The following is a 23106-nucleotide window of genomic DNA, read 5'->3' on the forward strand; positions in this document are numbered from 1 at the left end:
TTAATGAGGTGCTGTTTCTCCTTTCTATGGGAGAGGGGATGTCCAGAGACCGGCGTGGGACACTTGACACTAAAAAATGCTTCCCTGAACCCTGATATTACATGGCTCCCCGAATGGGGGCCGAGCTGGGAGTCTAGACCTGTCCCCTCTCAGGCTGTGGCCAAGCTATATGGTGGGGGGAGGGGAGGATAGGGAGAAGAAGGACAGGAGAGGAGAGGTGCTCTTAGGGCCCCACCAGGCTTTATGCCACAGCTTTCTGAGACCGGAAGGGGGACTAAGGAAGTCGGGGAGGGAGGGGGAAGCCTGGAGCAGAACACATCTGTTGGAAATGCTGGTCTGGCTCTGGCCAGAGGCCCATCTGCCTGGACAGGAAGTCTGGGGACACAAGCCTGGCAAGTACCTCACCTGGAAAGCGGCTCTGGTCAGGAAGAGGACCTCAGCTACAGCTAACATAGATCCCACCCCTCACACTTGACTCTCACCCTACCTCTACCCGTAGCAGGGGCATGTCATTAAGCACCACACAGAACTGCTCAAACACCCACCTCCCCTTTCCTGAGGTGAGTACCAAAAGCCCTCTGGCTTCCCCAATAGGAAAATCAAGAACAGTTTCTGAGCACGACTGGCTCCTATTGGAAAGAGCATTGGCAAGTGGATGAGTAACCCTTGGCGGTAATGCCACCTGGCAGATCCTGTCCAAGGCCCTTTTCATGCTTTAGCTCACTTAATCCCCCTGCTGACCCTGAGGTAGGTAGTATCCTTGTTTTCCACATAAGTAAAATGAAGCTCAGAGAGGTTAAGTGACTTGCCTGAGGTCACACAGCGGCGATTCAAACCCCAGAAGTCCAGAGCTCAACTACAGAGCTCCGCTGATTCCTTTGGCCTCAGGATGCTGTTGACCTTCATCCAGGAAGACGGCACACCCTGTGCAGCTACTTAGTATCACCCCTTGGTTTCCTCAATGTTTAGGGTAGGTTAATATTTTTGCATGACTTTGGCATGATCCCCCCCCCACCCCCCGCCCGACCTCTCCTGCCTGACCAAAACTTAGAGCACTTTGGATTCAGTCCTAGAGTGTTAGAACAAGGAGGAAGATTACAGCTGACAGAACTTCTAGTCTAATTCCTCCCTGACACATGGGGAAACTGAGGCCCGGAGTGCAGTCCTCCCCCACGAGGCCTCAGCAAGACCTTGGTCTAGAACCTGGGACTTTTGCTCTTGGGGCATGTGGGACAGTTACAACAGGATTTTGCTGGCTGAATCCTTCTAGAAGAGAGGAAGGGGCATAAGATGGGGCCCAGAGTGTAAAGTGAGACCAGGGTGGAGATGCTTCTGGCTAATGGAGGAATTCAGGCTCACTTCATCTCTTGGCCTAAAAGACCTTGGAGAGCTGCTGCTCTGTGGTTGTTCTAACCTGGCCACGCGGGTGCCAGGGAAGACCTGAGTGCACAGATATACAGAGACAAAGGTCACCCGCTGAGCAAACATTTTCTGGCCTCTACGTTAGGCCTGCAAAGCTAGATGCTACAAGAGGGCCCAGCAGGTCATGTAAATGAGTGAACAGGCCAGGTGGGGCCTGGGGCCAGCTAGATGATGACAGCTCATCTAAAGGAGGTCGTCATTCTTCAGCTCTGGTCTCGGCTTGTCACAGCATTTTTCAAGAGGACCCCCAAATCAATATTTGTATGTGACACTGCATGTTTGTTTAACATTGGCAACAAACAGGAGAAAAACACTGTTTGGATCAACAAAATGTGTCGAGAAGTTGTGTTTGACAACATGTGCTGTACAATATGCTGGGCTCTGGGGTAGGCAAAGCCGATGCTGCGGGGAGTTGGGGACAGACCTGGTCCTGTCTCCTGGAGCTCGGAGTCTCGAGGTGGAGATACACTCTCACAGCCACCAACCATCGCCCAGCCCAGCTCTGCTCTCCGTTCTGTGCCAGCCCAGGTCAGAGCAAAAGGGGAGGGTGGAGACAGAGAACTGCCCGTGAGCCATCCTGCAGTGGGGCTTTTCAGGTTGGGGGAACAACACACGGTGGAAGGAAGGAGCTGGGGGACAGAGATGAGCCAGAAGTAGAGGATGGAGAGTGAGGAATGAACAGGAGGTGATGCTTGGGAGGTGGTTTCAGGTCACACTGCAAAGGGCTCTGATGGCGCTCATTCCAGACTCAATGGGGAGCCATCGCAGGTGAGCCTGGCTGGGAAAGCTTACTCTCTGTCTCCCTCTGGTCTCTTGGTGGTTTTCCCTAGTCACAGTGACTCAAATCTCCACTCATTTAGCCGCCGACTCCACTCTTTGCCGGTGGGTTGTCTGACAAGGCCCTGGGCTCTTGGGAACCCGGTGAGGGAAGAGGAGCTCCTTTAGAGATGGAGAGGGCACACCTGGATACTTCTGCGGGCCCAGGTGTGAGCCACATCCACCCTGCCTGCTGCAGAGTGAGTGCCTTGCTGTCGTTCTCTCTGGGAGATGCCACATGCTTGCCCAAGGTCACCCAGTCTTCAGGGCAATCAGCTCCCCCACAGCCTGAGCTGAGGCGGGGGGCTGTCTCAATTGTCCTTGAATTTGAAGGCGGGGCCGCCAGGGGTCTGACCTGGAGCCCCCAAGCCTCTTCTCCTGCTGGCCACATCCCACCCCTTAAGTCAACACCAGTAGCACGTAGGGGTGGGGCACTTGGTACTGGGAAGCGGGGAGAAGAGGAATCTGCTACCCAGGCTCAGATGCTTCAGGTGTGGGATCAGAACTGACCAGACCCACCTCAACTGGTCCAACCAAGTACGGGCAAATTGAGAACAGCCCAGAGACGTGATGAACAGGAAAGATCAGGAAAGGGGATGAAGTGGGAAAAAGGACCTTGACTCCAGTACCTGGTACCTCACAGACACTAGCTAAAACGTTTGTTGAATGAACCAGTGAACAAAGGAACTCCTGGTGAGGCTACCTGTACCCAGAGTCGTACCTTCTTCAGCATCACTGCTCGCCTGCAGAGGGCTGAGAGAGGAGGCTGGCAGAAACCCCAGTGGCTCCATGTGTTCCCTTGCACGGTCCCGTCCCTTCTCAGGACCTCTGATCCAGAATTCCAGGATAAAACATCCCCCGGGCCTCTCATCCTCCCATGAGCTGCAGGGGCTGGGGTTCAGGACCGCACTGATGGCCGGGCGGGGATACTGCTTTGTACACCACCTGTAAAGCTGAAGCCGGAACCTAGAGTGGTTCCTTGGTTGTCCAGGACACACTGACCCCACCTGAGGTTTGGCCCTGGGTGTCCCGGAGGTCAGGAGGACAAGGGAGAGCCTTGGCTTTGCTGCCCCTGGGGCAAATGGGGACAGAAAGGTGCCCTGACCTGAAATGGCTCCTTGATCCAGACTTCCTCCCCTCCCCAGAAACCAGAGCCTCACTTTAGAAAGGGCTTGTTCCCCCTTCCTTGTCCTGCAGGGAGCACAAAGTATGGCCTGGGTGAAGATCCCCCAAGGTCCCCTGTAGTTTGGGTGGGGGGGCGTGCAATGGGATCATAGAGAAAAGAAGGGAATCCCATTCATTCTCTCAAACACACCCCTTCCTTGACTTTCACAGACAAAGACACACACCCAAAGCCCCAGCCATCACCCTAGGGCCACCCACTGCAGGCCCCCTCACCTGTGGACACCCCAAATCTTCTCTTCCCAGGAGAGGACTTCACTTGAGAACTCAGCCTGGCCTTGGGGGGAGGGGTGTATATCCTCCAAGGACCAAGGGTCCCAACAGCTCCAGGCTCGCGATTTTGGGGGTGGACTCCCCACCCTCTTCTCGCTTCTTCGCGGCCGAAGGGTCTCTGCCACCACTCCCCCGCGGTCTGGGGAGCTGTGCCCGAACCCCAGGGCTAGGGTGGGGGGTGGGGGAAGGGAGAGGAGGAGGGGGCGGCTCCTCCAAGCGAGACACAAAGAGACGTCCTTCAGCCTCGGCTCCATGGCGACGCTGGGGAGGGGGCCGTGCGCACCCCATACTTCCTTCCCCACCTGCAGGGCTAGGGACCTCGGCGGCCACTCACCTGCTGCCCCTCACCTGGGCCCGGCTTACCTGAGCTGGGGCCGCGGGGACGCCGCGGCAGGGGGCCTGGGCGCCGTCTCGGTTTCCGTCGTCAGCCCGGCCCGGGGGGCTCAGGGCGCCACGATCATGGGCCGGGATGAGAAAGGGGCCGCGAGGGGCTCAGTCGCCCCGGTCCTGGAGCTTTCAGTGGGGGTCTCCGAAGCCTCTTGCTGGTGAGGGATAGCTCTTGCTGTCCTCGGGTCCCTAGATTTGGGGTTTCTGTGCGCCGGAATCGGGGGATCTAAGACCCCTGATCTAGGGGCGTTCTGAGCTGGATCTTCGTGTCTTGAGGTGTGGAGTTGTAATGGCCAGGATCTTGAGAAGGGGTCCCCACAATCCCGGACAGGGGGTCACTGCGTTCTAGGTCTTGTGGGGGCCCAGACTGAAGAGGGGGAGTCCGCGGAACCGCAGGGAGGTCGCTGTCTTCTGAATACGGAGGTAGTCTCCGTTTTCCCCGGGTGGGGAGTCGATCTCTGTTGGATCTGGGGGGCCCACTCGCTTTCCTAAAGGTCTCTGGGTCCTGGATGTGGTCGGGGGGGATCCCCGCGCTCCCCGGCTGCGGGGGCTTGCTGAGTCCTGGCCACCGGCAGGAGCTGGGAGGAAGCCCCTCAACCGCTGGGGGGCTCCGTCGCCGCCGCTACGAGCAGCCCGGCCCTGCGGTCCCGGACCCCGGCCTGGTCCGGGCTCCGGCTGCGGCTCCAGCTCGCGCTCCGCCCGGTGCTCGGGCCCCGGCCCCGGCGCCCGCCCGGGCAGCGCTCCATCGCGGCATCGCGGCTCCGCCCTCCGGCCTGCGCGCACCTGCCCGCCTAGCCCGCGGCTCCGCCCTCCGGCTCGCGCGCCACCGCCCGCCCCTTTGTCCGCCCCACTTGGCGCGCGCCCTCGCGCACGCGCACTAACCCCGGCGCGCGCTCGCCCTCCCGCCGCGCCCTCCTGCCGCGCGCCGCGGGGCGCAGATTTTCCCCGCGCGGAGGGAGTGGCGCGCGGCGCCCCCACCCCGCCTTCCGGCCGCGCTGGGTCCTAACGCCCGTGGGTTGCTGCTCTCTCCTTCATTCCCGTCTTTTCTAGGTCAGAGCCCACAAGGGGGCGAGAATGAGGTTAGAGAGGACTCGGGGGAGTCTGAGAGGGTCACCTGGTCCAGCCTCCAGGCCCCTGCGGGACCAGACTGTCTCAGACTGTCCCAGTCTGTTCTTGTGGGGCGGAGCCTGTGTCTTTTTCAAGGAGGGAAACATCTAAGCTCTGCAATCCGATATAAATTCATCAATCCGTCCATCCATCCATCCATCCATCCGAGCAGGACCTCAGAGAAACTAACTCAGGAAATCCTACTTAGGAAAGAGGTCGTAAACTGGGGCTTTCAGGGTCAAGTCAGCCCAGGTTGCGTTTTCGACCCCTATTGTAAACAGGCAGTAGCCAGTCATGAGATGCAGCTGGGATTCACAGAGTTCACCAGATAGAAGGGAGGGAAGGGGATTCCAGGCAGCAGCATGTGCAAAGGCACTACCCACTGTCTGTTTGGTAACTGGAAATTGACCTGGAAGGAAGTGGGGTGGATGAGGATGGAGATGAGATGGGAACAGCTTACCCTCCCAGGCTCTATTTTCCTTTCTTTCTCAGCCTCATCCATGCAGCCTCACCGACACTGTTTCCCCAGGAGAAAACCCCTAACACCCCCTGCACCTTTCCTATCTGTCCACCCAGCATACCCTTTCCAACCACACCTCTCTGTTCTTGTAGAAGCTTGAGTTTGTTTGTTTCTGGCTGTGCCACACAGCTTGTGGGATCTTAGTTCTCTGACCAGGGATTGAACCCTCCTAATCACTAGTCTGCCTGAGAATTCTCCATTTTTAGAAGTTTGAGAGCCATTGATTGCAAACTGACTAGGGTCAGGTGTAACAACATAGGGAATGGTGGAGATGAAGCAAACTGAAATATCATGGGCCCTGTGTGGACAGATGATTTTTCAGGCAGGGAATCCATATTCTAAAATACAATTTTGGCCATGCCACGCAACTTGTGGGATTTTAATTTCCCACCCAGGGATTGAACCCAGGCCCTAAGCAGTGGGAGTGTGGAGTCCTAACCACTAGACCACCAGGGAATTCCTCAATTGTCCAACTTTTAAACGTTTGAGACGAATTCCCCAAATTCAGAAATACTGAATGGGTCAAATGAAACATTGGTGTTTTAGTCACTAAGTCATGTCTGACTCTTTGCGATCCCGTGGACTATTGCCCACGGGGCTACTCTGTCCGTGGGATTTTCCAGGCAAGAATACTGAGTGGATTGCCATTTCCATCTCCAAGGAATCTTCCCGACCCAGGGATCGAACTCTGGGCTCCTAAATTGGCAGGTGGGTTCTTTACCACTAAGCCACCAAACATTCTTTGGGACCAAATCTGGCCCAGGGTCATCAAACCTCTGCCGGGAAGAATATTGCCTTACTTCCTACCTTGTCTCCCTCCAGCCTCTATCGAAACTTTTAAAAAAGCATCCAAGTCCATGTGATCATCAGCTCCGTAAAGTACAAAGTAGATTGGGTTAGTCTCCGACATAAAATTACCAGTAACTTCCTGTTACCTCTGAAAATACTTTCGAATTGTGATGCTGAAGAAGACGCTTGAGAGTCCCTTGGACTTGGAGAAGGTCAAACCAGTCAACCCTAAAGGAAATCAACCTCGAATAATCTTTGGAAGAACTGATGCTGAAGCTCCAATACCTAGGCAAAGAGACAGTTCATTGGAAAAGACGCTGATGCTGGGAAAGATTAAGGGCAAAAGGAGAAGGGGGCAGCAGAGGACGAGATGATTAGAGAGCGTCACAGACTCAATGGACATGAGTTTGAGCAAACTCTGGGTGATAGTGAAGGACAGGGAAGCCTGGTGTGCTTCAGTCCATGGGGTTACAAAGAGTCAGACACGACTTAGCAATTGTACAGCCACCACCTCCGAAAAAATCTAACCTTATCCTGGCATTCAAAACCCTTAGCCTTTCAGGTCTCCTACTTTTGCCTCTTCTCCATTCGGCCTTGACCTCAGCTGGTGTTCCTAGAACGTCCTAGAACCCCTCTCTTTTTTTTCTGCCTCCTCTGTCTAGAACATTTCTCTTCCTTGTACTCCAAACAGCTTTCCTCCAAGCTACCTCCTCCGTGGGGACTTCCCTGGTGGTCCAGTGGTTAGGACATCGCGCTCCCACTGCAGGGGCACTGATTCGATCCCCAGGCAGGGAACTAAGATGACCCCACATGCTGTGTGGTTGGGGGGCGTGGGGATTGAAGATGTCTCCTCTATGTCTGTCTGCTTTTCCTCTCTCCTCCCTGTCCTGCCAGTGTTTCAGATTTCATCCTAACTGTGTTCTAATCCTTTCCACTTGAGGCCTTATTGCCCAAATGAATGGAGGGGTTTGAGTTACTGCGCAGCTCGTAGAGGAAGACTATAGAGGGAGGAAGGGGGAAGGGAATATCTTCCTGAGTCTAACACCTGAGTCCCAGAACATTAGCTTTTAGAGAGTACTTCCTCTTTTTGCAGATGAGGAAACTGAGGCCTAGAGAAGGGCAGAGGTGGAACTGAAATGTTCCCAGCCATGGTTATCAAGGGTAGTGCTGTTCAAGGCCACTTTCAGCAGAAGCCTTCCCTGATTCTTCAACTGGGGATTTGATTCCTACCACTGTGATTAGTGGGCTTTCCAGGTTGCTAGTGGTGAAGAACCCACCTGCCAATGCAGGAGACGTAAGAGACATGGGTTCGATCCCTGGGTCACGAAGATCCCCTGGAGTAGGAAATGGCAACCTGCTCCAGTATTCTTGCCTGGAAAATTCTAAGGGCAGAGGAGTCTGGCAGGCTACAGTCCTTGGGGTAGCATAGAATTGGATGTGACTGAGTGCGTGTGATTACTAAGTTTGCCAAAATGCACTGTGGGTAATCAGCCTCCCCACCCTCCAGCTCTGCAGGGTTGGAAGTCCTGGTCCCCAAAGGGGGCAAACTCTTACTAGGGGACACAGCATGGGTCTCATTAAAATTTAAGCAGCTATGGTTGCTGCCAGGACACTCTGGAAACTCTGTGTTCTGGGACCAGCAGGTAAGAAGAGAAGTCACTGTTCTGGTGGTAGACACCGACCCTGATTGTTTATTAGAAGTTATTAGAAGTACCCTGGTCAATTATTAAAATTGATAATAGCACCAATAAGTCTAGCACCAATGAGGTAAAAGCAGGGCTGCTTTTACAAAGTGGGAGCAGGAAGATATACACGTGGAACCAGTGAGCCATCAGAGTGATCTATTGGTTATGATAACCAGGAGTTTGGCTTTTTAAACATTTTGTGTAATTTTTGTTTGTGGTTGTGCTGGGTTGCTGCACGTGGGCTGCTCTCTAGTTGTGGTGCACGGGCTTCTCATCGCAGTGGATTCGCTTGTTGCTGAACATGGGCTCTAGGGCCACAGGCTCAGTAGATGCAGCTGGCGGGCTCCAGAGCATGGGCTCAGTAGTTGTGGCACACGGGCTTAGTTGCCCTGCAGCATGTGGGATCTTCCCGGACCAGGGATCAAACCTGTGTCGCTGCATTGCAGTGTGGATTCTTAACCACTGGACCACCAGAGAAGCCCCTAACCTGCCTGGGCTTCCCAGGTGGCGCTGGTGGTAAAGACCGCACCTGCCAATGCAGGAGATGTAAGAGACCCAGGTTCGATCCCTCGGTTGGGAAGAACCCCTAGAGGAGGGCATGGCGACCCACTCCAACATTCTTGCCTGGAGAATCCCATGGACAGAGGAAACCTGGCGGGCTACAGTCCATAGAGTCAAACATGACAGAAGCGATTTTGCATGCAACCCAGAGTTGAGACCCTTCAGAACTAAAGGTCACACCACCAGGTAACCCACCAAGATCTTCCCAGGTGACAGCTAAGCATTCGGATAATTGAGAATGGATGGTGGTGGGGGTGGGGAAGATGAGTACCATTTATGTCCTCAAGTCAAGGGCAGCAGAGGGGAGGGGAGCTGTAGTTCGTTCCACTATTGTCCCTCTTGAAAGTTTCTGCTTGGAAAGAGAGGCTCACGGCACCCATGGAAGAGCTTTGCAGCACGAGGGGCGGGATGGGGCAGTCCTGAAAATGCACCACCCGGAGCTCTGACTTCAGGGCTGCTGACTCTGGGGGCAGCAGTCGTGGAGTCTGCAGAGTTCACACAGGAGGTGCCTTTGATCCCCTCCAGCCCATCCCAGCCGATGACTGAGTGCGGCAGGAACTCTAAAACATCTAGTTCCTGGGAGACACAGGGCTTCTCTGATGGGCGACTTGAGATCAAGGACTCTCCATTGGCTTCGTGGGAACTTTCTTAACCTTGCACTGCAGTTGAAGACTCTTCCTATCCCCCATTCCTTCCTTCTTTCCCTTTGCCAAATATCGGCTGTCTTGCAATCAATGGTTCTCCCAGCCTCCTCTGGCTCCTTCTGTATGTTCCTTCTCAAGCATTCCACCCCCAACCTCCCGTACCTTGCACATCTGACCCCATCTTGGCTCGCTTCTTGGAAGGCTGAACCACTGTAGTGTATCTGAAGAGAAGAACTAGAGCATCTGTTTGAATGCTGCAAATGTTGTTTGACATTCAGAGACAATCCACCTTGGCCCGCTCACAGTTTTGTATCCACAGCAAAGGCTGCCTTTGCGAGAGAGGGTCTTGAGGGCTGCGGTTTTCATTTATTTATTTAATTTTATTTTGGGCTGCACTGGGCCTTCATTGTTGTGCTCAGGCTTTCTTTAGTTGAGGTGAGTGGGGGCCACTCTTCGTTGCTGTGTGGGGGTATCTCATTGCAGTAGCTTCTCTTATGGAGCACAGGCTCTAGGGCGCGCAGGTTTAGTGGCTCCACAGCATGTGAGATCTTCAGGGACCAGGGATCAATCCGGTGTCCCCTGCATTGCGGGATGGATTCTTCACCACTGGACCACCAGGAAGTCTGATGGGGGTGATTTGAACACAAAGTAAAGCTTGACTGTGACCTCCATAGCGACATAGAAGAAACACTGGAAAACAGAGATCTCCATTTAGATTTCCTTGCCCGTATCCCTCTCCAGTGTTGACATGTCCTCATTCTCCTGGGCAATCACTTGCTGATCTCGCAGGGAGCCAAGTGAGGCCAGGAACTTCAGGATTTATGATGATTTATGCACTTTCCCAGTTGGCTGCATTTGATATTCATCGATGTGTCAGAAGTTCCTGTTACCATTGCGGGAAGCAGAGAAATCGAAATAGAATCCTTGTCCTGTAGTAGGAGGAGGGTCTTTGTGGCTCAGATCATAAAGAATCTGCCTGCAGTGTGGGACACGATATCATGTTTCAAACTGTATGAGTTTGGGTAGCACTACCAGCCGTACTGAAAGGGCTCCGTTGGGACACTGTCTTGGCCATAGCAATTATCTCCGTCAGTGGAACAATGATGGCCCTTGTAGTCTGTGTTCTGTGGTGCTCCTTATCTCATCTGGCCCCAGTCATGATAGGCAGAGGACATCCCTGCACTGTTGATCTGCATTATGATCGGCTTGTGCAGAGACAATCTCCTCTCCTGGATGGCTACCATCAAATCCAGGACCTTGCTTGTGGCAACTGGCTCATGCAGCATGATCAGGGACCCTGGTGGCATTGGTGGCTGAGTAGCTCAAAACTAATCAGGCTTAGGATGCTGAAGACAACGGCATTTTAGGCAAAGGTCCAAAAGCTTCTGGGGCTTCCCTGGTGACTCAGTGGTAAAGCATTGGCTGCCAATGCAGGAGACACAGATTCAATCCCTGGGTCGGGAAGATCCCCTGGAGAAGCAAATGGCAACCAGTGTTCCAGTATTCTTGCCTGGGAAGTCCCACGGAGAGAGAAGCCTGGCGGGCTACAGTCCACGGGGTCTCACAGAGTCAGACACGACTTAGCGACTGAGCATGCGCGCACCGAAGCTGCTCACAGCCAGGACTGGGAACATTCAGGGCCACTGGGAGACACAAGTCAATTTGTATCTGATAAGGAAAACCATGAATCCACCAGAACCCACGATGGATCAGAGAGAAGGCGGCAGAACAGTCCAGGACATATGGCAGCTGGAGGCCATGGATCTTTGAATCTCTCATCACCTTTTTGGAGAATATATTCCGAAGTGAGAAACATCGTGTTCAGCAACAGTCCTGACGGGCTCCACACCTCCCTGGTGGAAATACAACTCCGTGATGGAGGCCAGCGGGATGCCAAAGAAGACGGGAAGTACAGAGAGGAAAGAACCCGCTTTTTATGACATCGCAGAGCTGCTGAGTTGTACTTGGAGCTGCTTTGAAGGGAATTCTGTCCCTTGCAGCTGAAAGCATGCCAGCTGATTGGAGAAGACATCTGTGGTTGCCCTTTAGGGATGGAATCCAGGAAATGGGACTGGGGCTGGGGCAGATCATGGGAATTCGCTTTTATCTGTTATGTTTTAGTCTTTTTTTGTTCGAAACATCTGACACAAATACAATAAAATGTTACCATTGATTCTAGTTATGGATAGGCACAGGGTTACCCTTTTCTCTGTTTTCTTTTTTTTTTTTCAAAATAAAAATTACTACCTGGGAATGCTTTTAAATGGGATCTGGAAAAGAGAGGAAAGGGACTTCCCTGGGGGTCCAGTGGCTGGGACTCCGAGCTCCCAATGCTGGGGGCCTGGGTTCAATCCCTGGTCAGGAAACTAGATGCCCCATGTTGCAACTAAAGATCCCACATTCTGCAGCTAAGACCTGGTGCAGCCAAATAAATGTTTTTTTTTTTTTTTTAAAAAAAAGAGAGAGAGAAGAAAAAAAGAACTTTTTCACTGGGGGATTCTGTTTTCTAAAGCCAGGTCTAAGAGCTATCTGAAATGATCTCATCTCTCGCTCTCTGAAGGCAGATGAAAGAGAGTGACAGAGGATGAGATGGTTGGACGGCATCACCAGCTCAATAGACATGAACTCGGGCACACTCCGGGAGACGGTGAGAGACAGGGAAGCCTGGTGTGCTACAGTCCCTGGGGTAGCGAAGAGTCAGAAACAGCCTGGAGACTGAATAACAACAACGTGATCTCTGAGGGTCATGGGAATGGGTAGTATCGAGTTGGCCAAGAAGTTCCTTCAGGTTACAGAAACGCTCGAATGAACATCTTGGGCAACCCAATACATTTGGCTCCCGGGCCCCCGATACCTGTCCCTACTGCTCATGGGAGATCAGGATGCTTAGGCCCCTTAGGGCTAGATGTGGCTGCTTCCCTGGAGGTTGTGACCTGAGGATCTGATAGGTCTTTGCCCCTCCCCTGTCACACTTACTGCAGGGGGACCAGGGAGCATCCTCGGAGCAGAGGCTACTCAGAGCGCATTCAATCTCTGCTCTTGCCTCAGGAACGTAGACATTCTGAAGGAAGCCAGTGCGGTCTGGTGCGCATCCCTGAGGGGGTTGGCTTTGATGATGTCCTAGTTTGGGTTTCCTAGAAACAGACCCTGAGCCAGGAATTTGAGATCAGTTTTTTGTTGTTGTTGTTGTTAGGTGATCCCAGGTAGAAGGGTAGAGAAAAGAGTCAGGGAGGCAGTGACAAGTTACCACTTCGGGCAACTAGAGGTGAACCCACTGGAGAGCTCTCAGAGATAGTGCAGAACACGCACGGACATACAGGGAACACGTATGATATCCCGGCTCGTGTCAGTCATTGGTGAGAGCTGCTGGGTGGGGGGTGCAGACTGTGCTGTGGACATGGGCAGAGCAGACTGGAACAGAGCAGGTACTCAGGAAGAGAGGCAAGGATGCGTGAGTAGAAGTGGGGAAGGGGCCTAAGGAGACCTGGGGCTCCCCAGGTGGCACAGTGGTAAAGAATCTGCCTGCCAAGCAGGAGACCTGGGTTCGATCCCTGGGTTGGGATGATCCCCTGGAGGAGGAAATGGCAACCCACTCCAGTATTCTTGCCTGGAGAATCCCATAGACAGAGGAGTCTGGTGGGCTACACTCCATGGGGTCACAAAGAGTCAGCCACGACTAAGCATGAACATGCATGCATTCCAAGGAGACACAGGCAGAGAAGGGACAATGTCTGCCACAAATAACCAGCACTTAGAACAGGGCCCTGAGGCTGGCTTGATGCCCACCTATTCCAACTGGAGTGGAATTCTGGTACCCTGTATCATCTGTCCCTCACTTTTAGCAACAGAACCTCAATTTTTCTTTGGGGACTCACATTCTTTGACATACCTTCCATACTCACTAGGGGTTCTGAAGGTGGGGCTTACCTCTTCAGCTCTAGGGCTGGGCTTGTGACCCCAGCTCCCATCAATTAGCATATGCCAGCCCCCTGGCCACAGTGATTGTTTCTGAGATGGGTCTGTGATCCACGCCAGGCTGATGTGCCAGAACTTACTATTGCACTGAAAAAGGGTGGGATGTCAGCCTGGAGTTGCTTCCACCAGGGAGAACCTCCCAGAGGAAGAAGCCAACATAGCAGAGAACAGTCAAGAGATGGAGAGTATCAGAAGCCACATACCATCATTTGAGCCCCTGGATCCAGCCATGCCTGAAGTCCCTGGACTTTTCAGTCTTGTAACCTGATAAAGTCCCTTTTGTGCTGAAGTCAGTTGGAATAGAGTCTCTGTCACTTACACCCCCAAGTGTAAACTGTGTGTAAATGGGGGTTTCTAAAGTGTTTAAGGATGCAGGTGTAAGTGAAAGGTTCTCCTCTCTGTCTGCCATAATAACTATTTGCTCAGCACCCCAGGATGTCTGAGGAGGTTCTCAGAGGGAGCTCAGTGTGTCCAGGAGCAGGAGTTTGGAATCCTGGGAGTTCCAGCTCCTGTCTCCTTAGGGTATTGTTCTTGGGGTCATGTGAGGAGCTGGGGGGAGTCACAGCTGAGCATGCAGGGTGGGAGCCTAGACTGCCACGTGGTCCACTTCCCTCTAAGCATCAGGAACCTCTGGTTCCTGCATGCATGCGTCCATTCATACATTCACACTTATTCGTGGGCACCTACTGCATAAAGGGGGCTTCCCTGATGGCTCAGGGGTAAAGAATCCACCTGCAATGTAGGAGACCCGGCTTCAGTCCCTGGGTTTGGAAGGTCTCCTGGAGAAGGGAATGGGAACCCACTCCAGTACTCTTGCCTGGAAAATACCATGGACAGAGGAACTTGGCGGGCTACAGTCTATGGGGTCGCAAAAGACTCGAACTGAGTGACTAAATAACAACAACAACTGTAAAAGGGTAGCAGGATAAAAAGGTGGGCTAAACAGACAATCCTTGCTTTCAGGAGCTTCCAGTCTAGTGGGGGGTGGGGGTGGGAATCTCTATACTAATTACACCAATAAATGTCAGATTCTGAGCTAAGCAGGTAAAGGGCCACGCAGTGTTCAGAGCCTCATCTTACTCCCTTCTGATCCTTGATGACTGCCCATCTCTCCCAAGGAGTCCGCTCAGCAGCTCAGACACACTTTTTCTCCTTCACACCTTCCGGATCTTGTACTCCTCAACCCCGGAAGTCCCACCTCAGGTCTAATCTGCATCCTACCTGCTGCCTGCTCAGCCCACTTTCTTTGCTTTGGTCCCCAGGGAGGTGAAGGCTATTGAGCATCTTTTTGTGTCACCTCACTGCTCAGGGATGAGTCTCTAGACATTTATCAAGCATCGAGGGTGTGCCAGGTGCTTGCAGAAGGCTAGACCATCCCCAGGTGGAGAAACTGGGGCATGCCCATGGCAGTCCTGCGCTAACAAGGCCAGCCTTTCCCATCCCCTGGAGTAGGAACGGGACACCCTGTCCTGTGCCCATCTTGCTACTTGTCCTCTTAACCTCTCCCAGGCCAAGGGTTTCACTAGACTGAGGGCAGGAGGAGAAAGGGGCAACAGAGGATGAAATGGTTGGATGGCACCACCGATTCAATGGCCATGAACTTGGGTAAACTCCGGGAGATGGTGAGGGACAGAGAGGCCTGGTGTGCTGCAGTCCATGGGGTCACAGAGTCGGACACGACTTGGCGACTCAACAACAACAACAGGCCAAGGGTCCCTCCCAGTTGGCAGCCCTGCTTGCAGTTCCCAGGCCCAGTCCACTGCCTGCACCCCAGAGCCTGCCTGGGGGTGGGGGGGGTCTCCCTGACCCCTGGGGATGGCCCCTTCTGCCTGTCCCCTCCCCTCCTCCAGCCCCTCCTACTTATTTAACAAACACAGATTTGGCCAGATTTGAAGCATTTTAAACATATGAACTCGTTTAAACCTCATAATATACTTACTGTGTGGGTGAGCGATCATTTTGTATCCGAGATGCAGGGAGGGGAGAGGTTGCCGAGGCTGACCCATTAGCTGGGGCTCGAATCCAGGCCGGCTCTGGAGTCCAGGCCCCTAACCACCTGGCTGCCCAGCCTCTCCAGCCCCCACCATCCCGGCCTCCTCTCACCTGATCCCACTGATCTCACCTGCATCCCTCTTCCCAGCCACCTCTCACTCTCGGTTTCCAATCCTTTGCTCCTGGGCTGCAGCCCGGGGAGAGGCACTGGGCTGGTCCTACCAGAGGGAGGGGCACTGGGTGGAGGCCTTAGTGCTGGGCCCCCACCGGTTCCCAGTCCTGAGTGGATGAGAGGATGGGCTGCGCCAGGGCCCTTGAGGAGGTGGGCAGGGTTGCAGCAGGAGGGGAGGCTGGGTGGAGCCAGGCCTGCAAGCCCTAATTAAGTCAGTTAATTAGGTGGGGAGGAGAAGCCTGTGGGAATTAATGAGCTTGGCTAATTAAGTGGATCTGGCAGAATGGCTCCAATCCTAGTGGCTCCAGAGAGATGGGGGCTTAGGCAGGACACAGGGTCGGGGGCAAAGTGCTGGGCGCCTCCCCTTTTCATCAGATCTGCAGCCTCCACTGGGCTAAGGCCACTGCCAGGGCCCGCACTGGCCATCAGGGTCTGCGGCCACCTTCTGAAGTTACGGGCCATGCATGCTACTGATGCTTGGGTTGAAGTCCCCATCAAAAACCTGGTCCCCTGTTACCCATCCCTCAGGGGTTAAAGCTCTATCCCCCCTTTGAACATTTCGGAGATGGAGGCTGAAAATGAGCCCCGACCAGGCTCCTAGCAGAGCAGCCACGACAGTCCCTGACCAGAAACCATGACTGCCACCCACACGTCCCCCAGGTTTCAGAGGGAAACCTTCCTGGTGCTCTCCCAGCTCACAGATGCGCAACTGAGGCCTAGAGGAAGGGGTGTGGTTTGTCCTCCACCCATTGCTTACAGCAGCGGCTGGCCCGGGAGCCTGGGGGCTTTCTCTTGCTGGGCACTATTTCCCTCTGATCGTGGGGCGTTGAGTAACAACAGCAACAGTGCCCATGGCTGGAGTATATACTGTTTGTGAGGTGTGTCCTTGACACAAGGGCCAGCTACAGAATGTGAGGCTTCTTGTCTAGAGAGCGGGAGAGAAGCTTTCCCTTCCCACCCAAGCCCCTCTCTCTGCCCGAAACAGTGTTCTATATTTGCTATTGAACATGATGCTGCCTTGGGCATCACGGATGCCTGGGGCCCCTTGATGCACACCTGACGTGAACCTTCCTGGTATCCAGGCCGCTGCCAGACCAAGCACATCAACCTTGACTGTGGCATGCAGGACCGTAGTTCTCCGACCAGGAATTGAACCTGTGCCCCCTGCAGTGGAAGCACAGAGTCCTAACCACTGGACCACCAGGGAAGTTTCGCATGTGCCACTGTTACTCAGACTTCACTTACACTTCAAAGGTGATATGACGAAGAATGGCAAGCTGCTGGGAATACCCTGGCAGTCCAGCGGTTAGGACTCTGTATTAACCTGAGGGCGTGGGTTCAATCCCTGGTTGGGGAACTAAGATCCCACAAGCTGCATGGCACAGACAGAAAAAAGAAAAGAAAAGAAAAATTTCTACGGTACCAACCACAGAGCACTAGAGCCCAAGTTTGGGGCCCTGCGTGATACATATTGACTGAGTTCTCACAGCCACTCTGCTTACCGGGATTGTTACTGCCCTCATTTCACATATTTGTTCATTCATCCATTCAATTACCAAATATTATCAAGTGCCTCCTATGTGCCAGGCAACATTTGCAGTGAACAAAACAGAAAAATCACTGCCCTCGTCCATTGTAGAGAGGGGAGAAGACAAGAAACAGGGTATGTGAATAAAGGACCATACTTCAAGGGATTAATGGAGGGAAGACATAAAGCAGGGAGGTCTTCACAGAGAAGCCTCCTTTTGAGCAGAAACTTGAAGGAGGTGAGGGATGAAGGGAGCCATGTTGAAATGAGGGCAGGCAGGCAGGTACAAGTGGGCCAGGCAGAGGGAAGAGCCAATGCAAAGGCCCTGAGGCCAGAGTGTATGCTTGGGATGCCCAGGAACAACGAGGCTGATGGAGGCTGGGAGGAGATGAGAGGTGATGGGGAAAGTTCATCCAGGGCCTTTGCCTTTGACTCTGAGAGCACTGGCAGTCCTTGGAGGGTTTTGAGCAGAGGAGGGAGGAGGTGGATTATAGGTTTTAACAGGCTCCCTCTGGCGGCGCAAGAAGGGAAGTGAGGAGGCTCCGGTACCCAGCGAAGTCAAACAAGATAGCAAGGGACCAGGTAGTAGGAACAGAAGTGATGAGAAGTGACAGCATCTGCTGACAGATTGGACAGTGGGGGGTGTGTGTGTGTGTGTGTGTGATTTGCCCTCAGCCTCTGGACCGTGAAATTCCACCAACAGCTGAGGACACCAAGCAGCTCTCTGGCCCCTGGATTCCTTGCCCCTGCAGGTCTGCTCTCATTTCTGGGACCCTACCCCTCTCCCTCTGCCTTTCTGCCTGCCTGGGGGCACTGGCTGCAACATGGACAAGGTACATGAAGCCTCTCGGGCACAGTTCTCCTTTCATGGAGTCACAGACTGAGAGTCTGTCCCCAGGGAGGGACTGTGAATGGGGTGCATGACCTGGGTTGGGGACAGTGGTGAGCTGGAGAGCCCTAGCCCATCTAAGTGGTGGCCTCCCCTCCCCTGTGGCCCATTGCTGTCACGTGGGAATGTGAACTCAGGTATTCAGAGCTTCTAATTTTCCAAGAGAAGTTAGAAACCTGGATCTGATTTGTAAAATGTTGGCAAATCATTGATAAAAAAAAGTCAGGAAGGCTAGACCCCCTCTGAGGAACCGAGTTTAAGACAAGGGGGGCTGCTTCTGTGGGTCTTCTACACACCATGACCTCCACACCAGCGGCCTCGGCCAGCCTGGGAACACAGATACATGAAGACACTTCTCCACGAGGTGTAGCCTCGTAGGTCAGCTCTTGGCTGGTCTGGGCAGGATCCTGGAAGGATGGGGGCAGTTAGGATGGAGCACCCCTTCTGAGCCCTTGGGGGGCACCAGAACAATGACATTTCTTAAGGATAATATGGTTGCCAGGCAAGGGCAACTGCTGGTCCCCTGGGTGCCTGGAGGAGCAGGAGAAGGCCTGGGATCAGAAGGACAAGACCATGGCCAGGAATGAGCCACAGGGTGAGGTCTGCTCCCAAACAAGAGAACCAGCAAGACTGAGCAGGAAAGGGAGGCACCCAGGCTTGTCCCTGCCTTACAGGCCACCCTTAACTCTGCCTCTGCTCTGGAACATTCCAGAAGTTGACCTGTTTCTCCCCCTGGATCTAGGCTGGGCAGGGCTGGGCTGAGGGGCTGCAGGAGAAGCAGAGAGAGACAGAGGCGGTGGCAGAACCTCCGGCACTGTCAGATCGGGTTAGCCATCGCCCAGTGTGGGGCAGCGCTTCACACGCCTGACCTCATTCATCCTCTGAACCATCTCAGGTCAGAGTCACAGCTGTACGGAGGACGAAACTGGGTCACAGAACGGTCGGGTAACTGGCTAAAGTCACGCAGCCTAAAAGTAGCGGGACCTGGAGTTAAACCCAGGGGTATATACCTGCAGAATCTAAGCTTGGACATAAAATCTGTCAGAAAAAGACCGAAGCATCACGGACGGACGGAACGAGCGGGGCCGTCCCGGCAAGTGCGGGCGCGGCGCTCCCTCTAGTGGCCGACTCGCCGCAGTGCAGGACAGACGAGGGGCTCGCCAGTCGCCGGACTCGCTGTCTCTGGCTCTCTGTCTCACGCGCCTGCACGCACGCACGGGTGCGCGCGCACATTCAGTATCTAGTTCTCCAGCGGGAAGACCACAGCATCTCCACCTTCTCACCTGCCACATGCGGCCCCTACCCGGCTTCCCCTTTCCCCCTGGTCAGACTCCATCAGCGATGCCAGCCCCAGGGAGCCTTCCGGCTACTCCCCTGTGTCTCTTTCTCTCTGTCAGAACCTGGGTCTCCTTGTCCACACCCGTGGTTCTCAAACTCTGCTGCACATTCTAGTCTGACTGGGAGCTTTCAGAAGTCCTGATGCACGGCCACGCCCAGGGCAAAGGAATCAGCCTCTCACCATCACTAGACCTTCGGAGTTCAAACCTCAGATGGAGGTTGGAGATCTCAGCCTCTCGGTTCTCTGGCCTTTTCTGACACCTTTAACCCTCTCTGCTCCCTTCCACCTCTGAGGCTCACATCCCGTACCATGTAATTATCCCACACCCCACCCGCTCTGAGATTCTGTTTTGATCACCTCCCTCCGTGTTTCCCTCTCCATCCTCATCTGGTAACCACAAGCAATAGTTCTTTGACCCCATTGAGGCCACCAGTCCACGGCCCCCATCCCTTTCTCACCCATCAGCCCCCTTCTGCCATGACGGTCCACCGTGCCCTGCTTGGGCTCCGCACACCATCACCATGGCTGCTCCCTGGCACCCTCATCTCCACCCTGCTGTGCCCAGCTTTCCTGTTGGAGAACCTGCCTGGCAAAATGCCAACCATCACCTGCTTTCTGCCTGCACCGTACAAGCCAGCACTGGTCCGAGGGTCCCCCACCAAGTAGAGAGTTTCCCTTCATGGTCTTCAAGGGGCACTCGCTGCTACCCCACAACCCCAGTATGGCTGCCAGTGGCCCTTCCCCACTCTCTCTGACCAGGCCTTCTCAAATTTTAATTTGCTTGTGCCTCTCCTAGGGATCTTGGTGAGGCCTGAGCTTCTGCATGTCTAACCAGCCGCCCAGGGGTGCTGAGGCTGTTGGCTCCCGCACCCTCCTCTGAGCGGCAAGGTCCTCCCGCCTTCCCCTCTCTTCTCAAACCATGGTTCCCATTTCACTGAGAATACAGGTGGACCAGATGCAGTTTCATTGGCTCCTTTTATCAACACTTGGAGAAGGCAATCGCACCCCACTCCAGTACTTTTGCCTAGAAAACCCCATGGATGGAGGAGCCTGGTAGGCTGCAGTCCATGGGGTCGCTAGAGTCGGACACGACTGAGCAACTTCACTTTCACTTTTCACTTTCATGCATTGGAGAAGGAAATGGTAACCCACTCCAGTGTTCTTGCCTGGAGAATCCCAGGGACGGGAAGCCTGGTGGGCTGCCATCTATGGGTTGCACAGAGTCGGACACGACTGAAGCGACTTAGCAGTAGCAGTAGCATCAAAGCACAAACCCACCCAGCCCCTCATTCCTCACTTCTTCCAGCAGCTTCAGTGGGGGTGGGGAGGCTCTTCTCCCGAGGCCAACCCCTCCTTTGGGCCCTGGATTCTTTAGGACTCCCCTCCACTACACGTCTCCATCCATTTCTATCAAGAAACATGGGCAGCTCCCACTCCCATTTCCCACTGCTTTGGGACAATTATTTCCATTCTTTTAGCTGATTATTAGTAGTTTTCATTCCTATGTTTCCTGCGTAGCATGTTTTAGGTTATGCTTTTCATCTCCACTTCCCACGCTGGAAGATGAAGATGGAGCTGTCTGACGTCCATTCCCTCCACTTCCTGTCTCCCACCCTCCGGGAACATTGCATCATAGTATTGATAAGATTGGTAGTGTTGGCGGGACTTCCTTGGTGGTCCAATGATTAAGAATCCACCTGCAAATGCAGAGGACGTGGGTTCGATTCTTGGTCCAGGAAGATCCCGCGTACCGAGGGGCAATAAAGGCCATGTGCCACAATGACTAAGCCCGTGCCCTAAAGCCTGTGTACCGCAATCAGGGAAGCCATCACAATGAGAAGCCTACAAATGGCATCTAGAGAGTAGCGCACACATGCCATGACTAGAGAAAGCCCTCGTGCGGCAACGAAGACCCAGGACAGCCAAAAATGAATAAATACATAAAATTATAAAAAAAAGATTGATAGCGCTGGGGACTTTCCTAGTGGCCCAGGGCTTAGGGCTCTGCGGTTCCACTACAGGGGCATGGGTTAGATCCCTGGTTGGGGAACTTTTCCGCACAGCCAAAAGGGGAAAAAAGATTGATAGTATTTACATAGGGTGGAAACACAACTTTCTGTGGGATACTATGATTTCTTTCCCCCTTTTTCCTTTTTATGATAGATTTTCTGTTTTAGATTTATAGAACAACTGAACACAAAGTACAGAGAGTTTTCGTGAATACCTTCCCCCCTCTGCATTTTCCCTGATTGTCAGCATTTTGCATTAGTGTGGTGAGCCTGTTACAATTGATGAACCAGTACTGATAAACTAATATTAACCACAATCCATAGTTTACATGAGGGCTCCCTCTGTTGTACAGTCTATGGGTTTTGACAGGTGGATGGGGTCATGGACCCATCGTTCCTGTATCATACAGAATAGTCCCACTGCCCTAAAAACCCTCTGTGCTCCGCCTACTCACTGCCCCTCCCCACCAGCCCCTGGCAACCACTGATCTTTTTCTGTCTCTAGTGTAACTTTTTCAGAATGTCATAGAGTTGGAGGCTTACAGCTCATAGCCTTTCCAGACTGGCTTCTTTCTCCTTGTGGTGGTGGTTGTTTAGTGGCTAAGTCATGTCTGACTCTTTGCAACCCCATGGACTATAGCTTCTCTGTCCTTGGGATTTCCCAGGTGAGAATATTGAGTAGATTGCCATTTCCTTCTCCTGACCTTCCTGACCCAGGAATCGAACCCCCGTCTCCTGCATCGGCAGGTGGATTCTTTACCACCGAGCCACCAAGGAAGCCAATTGGCTTCTTCCACCCAGCCATATGCATTTAAGATTCTTGTATGTCTTTTTGTGGCTTCATGGCTCATTTTTATCACCGAATAATATTCCGTTGTGTGGATATATCATAGTTTGTTCATCTATTCGCCTGTTGAAGGACGTTTTAGATGCTCCCAAGTTTTCAGGCAATTATGAAAAAGAGCTGTTACAAACATCCATGTGCAGGGTTTTGTTCAGACATACGTTTTCAACTCATTTGGGTGAGTACCAAGGAATGCTATTGTTGGATCATATGGAAAGACTATGTTTAGCTTTGTAAGAAACTGCCAGACTGTCTTCCAAAGTGACTGTATCATTTTTGAGTTCTCAGAGCAATGAATGAGAGTTCCTGTTGCTCCACATCCTCACCAGCATTCACAGTTGTCAGTATTTTGGATCAGTGTGTAAATGTATCTCACTGTGGTTTTAATTTGCTATTTCCTGATGACATCTGATGTTGAGCATCTTTTATAAGCCTATTTGCTGTCTGTATATCATCTTTGATCTAGTGACCGTTCAGATCCTTTGCCCCCTTCTTTAATGGGGCTGTTCATTCCCTTTCTTCCTTTTCTTTTTCTTTCCTTCTCTCAGCTTCACTGGGTCTTCATTTCAGTGCGTGAGCTTCTCATTGCAGTGGCTTCTCTTGTTGCAGAGCACAGGCTCCAAGCTGCTTGGCCTTCAGTGGTTGCTGCACGTGGGGTCCGCAGTTGTGGTGCCCGGGCTCTAGAGCACAGGCTCAGTAGTTGTGGTGCCCGGGCTTAGTTTCTCCTTGGCATGTGGGATCTTCCTGGACCAGGGATCGAACCCATGTCTCCTGCATTGGCAGGCGGATTCACCACTGAGCCACCAGGGACTCCCTGTCCTAACTCTTTTAAAAGTTTTCCATTTCTGCTATGATTTCCTTTAGGATTGATGGAAATCAGTCAATCCTAAAGGAACGTCCATCCTAAAGGAAATCAGTCCTGAATATTCATTGGAAGGACTGATGCTGAAACTGAAACTCCAATACTTTGGC

At 53.2% G+C, this 23106-nt stretch overlaps 1 protein-coding gene and 1 long non-coding RNA gene across 4 annotated transcripts in view; one reads left to right on the plus strand and one right to left on the minus strand.

The window, feature by feature from the left end:
- Window positions 1–23106, minus strand: part of SBK1 (SH3 domain binding kinase 1) — a 53616-nt gene that overhangs the window by 21478 nt on the left and 9032 nt on the right. The window contains exons 1-2 of one of the 3 annotated variants that reach the window (XM_086375183.1): window positions 4057–4854; window positions 2960–3191 (exon numbers count right to left, since the gene is read on the minus strand). The exons of 1 other annotated variant lie outside the window; for it this stretch is intronic. The gene's annotated coding sequence lies outside the window, so the exon portion shown is untranslated. Of the gene's footprint in view, window positions 1–2959; window positions 3192–4056; window positions 5328–23106 lie in introns of those variants that run through there. One more of the 3 variants, XM_086375181.1, reaches the window with a different exon arrangement.
- LOC147345207 (uncharacterized) lies at window positions 6501–14026 on the plus strand. The gene is made up of 2 exons (XR_015154596.1): window positions 6501–8928; window positions 9268–14026. It is a non-coding gene; the product is annotated as an uncharacterized LOC147345207 (long non-coding RNA).

Source organism: Bos grunniens, chromosome 25, assembly GCF_055505025.1.
Source record: "Bos grunniens cultivar Pamir isolate PY7600 chromosome 25, Bosgru_T2T1.0, whole genome shotgun sequence".
Taxonomy (NCBI): domain Eukaryota; kingdom Metazoa; phylum Chordata; class Mammalia; order Artiodactyla; family Bovidae; genus Bos; species Bos grunniens.